This window comes from Lathyrus oleraceus, chromosome 5 (genome assembly GCF_024323335.1).
Source record: "Lathyrus oleraceus cultivar Zhongwan6 chromosome 5, CAAS_Psat_ZW6_1.0, whole genome shotgun sequence".
In the NCBI taxonomy this organism is placed as follows: domain Eukaryota; kingdom Viridiplantae; phylum Streptophyta; class Magnoliopsida; order Fabales; family Fabaceae; genus Lathyrus; species Lathyrus oleraceus.
The window spans coordinates 599,976,700-599,980,637 of NC_066583.1; positions in this window are offsets into that span (position 1 = coordinate 599,976,700).

Sequence of the window (3,938 nt, forward strand, 5' to 3'; positions counted from 1 at the left end):
CTTCGCTTTCTGGCACAACCACCTCTCAAACGGTAACCACGGCTTGAGACTAGCTCTATGCTTGCAACAATGATGCATGATCTTTTTCTGCGTAATGCTCCATAATTATGGAAATGCTACGCGATTTATTATTTTTCTATGCAATATGCTATGCTTATTTACATGATGAATGCATAAAAAATATCCCCCTCAAGGGACTCTTCTGGGAAGCACGAGACACTCTGCTGAGGAACTCGTCATTGCTCCAACTCCACCCTGCTGGGGAATAGCACTGCTGCTGGGAAATAGGCAACCCTTGCTGGGAAGAACCTCCTTTGCACCCAATTCACTCGAGAAACTGCTGGGGATAAGCACCACCAACACTCTGCGGGGATACAACAATCTTGACTTGCTGAGGATATCAATCCTGACTCCGCTTCGAGAACCCTCACAGATACCTGACGATTTTACTGGGGAAATGCTCACAAAGAACTCCGCTGGGGAAATAGCAATCTCCAGGCTTGTCAACTGAGGAAACATCGATCTGACACCTGCTGGGGATAACCATCCTGACCCTGCTAGGGAAGCGAATGCTACTCCGCTGGGGATTACCCATGCAATCCACACGTAGGATCAACTCAGCTGGGAGATGCAAAAATCCGTCCGCTACGGGAACTTGTCCAATCCACTGGTAGGATGAACACTGCTGGAGATATATTTCATTGAAACCCGCTCCACTCGGGGAACTGCTGGAGATATATTTCTTTGAACCCGCTCCACTCGGGGAGTACAACCTTCAGGCCTGGCCGCTGAGGAAACACCGCTTTAAACCTGCCGGGGATAACCACCCTGACTCGGCTGGAGAGGTCACAGACCTTGGATCTGCTGGGGAGCTAGTCCTCTGACTCTACTTGGGGACCTAGCCGGGAAATGAGAAAAGTTGGTACAAAACACCCGTCGACTCGTCGAACCATGGTATCCACCTCCCAATCTCATATCAGCTTTCCACTTTTGAGAATTCCCAGACTCGTCTGGACCTTTTCTGCTCCATCATCTTATATTCCAAGTCGCTCCGCGCTCGACGAGAGATGTACTCCTGGGACTAATACAGAAATTCGATTTTCCGACTTTGAAGAGTCTTCTTGATTAATTCCAAAGGTCGTCGGACATCTCGACGTCTCCCTTCCTTCTCTACCCATTCATCTCTGGTCAGACTCTGCGGGGAATTTCTATAGACTTTCCGATCTTCCGACTTTGAAGAGTCTTCTTGATTATCATCAAGGATCGTCGTACGCCTCAACGTCACTTCGTCGTTTTTCATCCATTCGTCCCTGAGCGAACTCTCTGGGGATTTGTTACAAAGCTTCCACATCACAACCTGCAAGTGAGTGAAAATATCTAACAATTCCTGCAAAATAAACCGTCAGATAGAACCGTGCCCCAGGCGTGTCAAGGTTTCAACACTTGGGTCACTCAACCTTCCGAATAAGATTTCAAGCTTTCAATCTTATAAACATGCATTGGAATGGACCTGTATGTCTTAAAAATGCAAGATTCTTTATCAAAAATATCTGGATGTTTTTGCAATCAAAGCGGTTATGAAAAACAAAAACAAAATTATTTGACTGAATATGCATTTTATTGATTGGAAAAGTGTGGCTCAAATGAGCAATACAAAGGGAAGCAATTCCTGAAAAGAGGTAATTGCGCACAAAAGGAAAAATCTATCCTAATGGCAATGTGAAACCCGTGATCTCATCGAGTTCCAACTCGGTTACACCCCATATGTCCTCAGACTCTCCATGCTTTCTGCCTTCTGAACAAGACGCTTCCAACTGATCCCTACCGGGTATTATCCATGATGCTTTAACCAAAGCGCAAACGATTATGCTGGACGCAGCTGTTCGTTTCAATCCCTCTTTTGCCTGGACCGCCCTCTCGGGTTTTCAGTCCACCGGGATACCCTTTTTTGCCCAAGTCGCCTTTGAGGTTTTCGACTTGCCGGGTGTACATTTTTCATTTTATCCCTAATTTTTGCCCGAACCTTTCTTCTGTTTTTGGTTCGCCGGGATGCCCATTTTTGCCTGGACTATTTTATTCTTTTCGTCCAGCGGGTCAATTCATACGAAGTATTTTTTAACGGCGTCCGCATTCACAGGGGATGGAAAATCCTCGCCATCCATGGTCGTTAACAACAAGGCTCCGCTAGAGAAAACCTTCATGACCATGCTGGGGATTCATGACTGAGTGTCCGTTTGCCCCTTCGATCGTTTTGAGGAGGAAGGATCCTTTTCAGCACCATATCGCCTACGTGATATACCCGAGGTCGTACCTTTCGGTCGAAAGCACGCTTCATCCTTTGCTGGTATAACTGCCCATGACAGATGACCGCTAGCCTCTTTTCTTCAATCAGGCTCAGCTCTTCATACCGGGTTCTTACCCATTCCGCTTCTTGCAACTTGACGTCCATCAGGACTCTCAAAGAGGGAATCTGAACCTCAATTGGTAGCACCGCTTCCATTCCATATACCAACAAGAAAAGAATTGCCCCAGTAAATGTGCGTACCGCCGTTCGGTACCCAAGATACCAGCTTCCTACTCAATCACACCGTCAGTGCATTCAAACGTTATCCGGGCAACAAGAACTCATTCACCTTAACCTCCCCATCAGACATCAGAATCCGTTCGAATTCAGGGTCAGGCCCCTCCTCCGGGATCGGTTACTCTCAATCTTTCGATTAGAGCACCTCGAGATGCCCTCATCAGGGAATTCAAACCTCATCGGTTGATCATCCTCCACGAGTTGCTGGGCTATGTAATCAGACAATACACCCCTTGACTGTTTTTCTGAGCGGTGTATCGAATATCGCATTCAATCAAAATCATTGGCCCTTTCACAACCCTTCCGGTCATTGCTGGCTCTTTCAGAAATCTACCTGATCAACTCCATCTCGAAATCCACAAAGTGGTATGAATCAGCATATACTGTCTCAGTCGGCGAGCAGCCTATGCCAAAGTACATCAAGTTTTCCCGAGCAGTGAATGTATTGTTTCACAGTCGGTAAACTTTTTGCTAAGGTAAATTGCATGCTCTTTTCGACAAGACTCGTCATGCTGCCCCAATTCACCTCGTAGACCCCTCGAGGGCTGTCAAGTACAGATTAACAGTCTCTTTCCATAGGGAGGCAACGGAATCGGAGGCTCCTGCAACTCAATCTTTTATTTTTTCCAATGCCCCTTGGCAATCATTATTTCACCTGACCGTTTGATCTCTTTTTTTTCAACAACTTGAATATAGGTTCGCACGTGGCTGTTAGATGAGATGTGAACCATGACAGGTAGTTCAACTTACCTAAGACCACGAACCTCTTTTTCTATTCTCGGTTCAGGCGTTTCTCTTATTGTTCTTTCCTTTTCCTTTTTTTTTTTTTTTTACAGGATCACCCTCGATTCCTCTCTTACAATGAACCCCATCAGCTTACCGGATCGCACTCTGATAGTGCCCTTATCTGAATTCAACCTCGGTTTGAATTGTCTCAATCTGTCAAACGACTTGGCCAGATCTGCCAGATGCCCCTCTCCTATTTGGGACTTTGCTATCATGTCATAGCATTCGATTCAACTTCATGATGAATCACATCATGAAACAAAGTCATCATGGCTCTCTGATACAGGCACTGGCGTTCTGCTTCTCTAGAGGACAGTCCTCTTCCCATGGTAGCTTGTGCACCACGACACCAGTATTCGACCCTGGCGTATCTTGACATGACCAGGTGAAGGTATCCACGTGCTCCTTCAACAAGGCTACCATTCTGCTTTCGACTTGCTTCTGAAGCGGCTCCAATTTCCTTCCTTCCTGACCTCGGCGGCACTTGGAATAACAATCTCAACTCGCTTCATGTGCGGCTGAATCACCTTCTCCTCTTGTTTCGACAACCTGGCTAATTCCAGCAGATCAC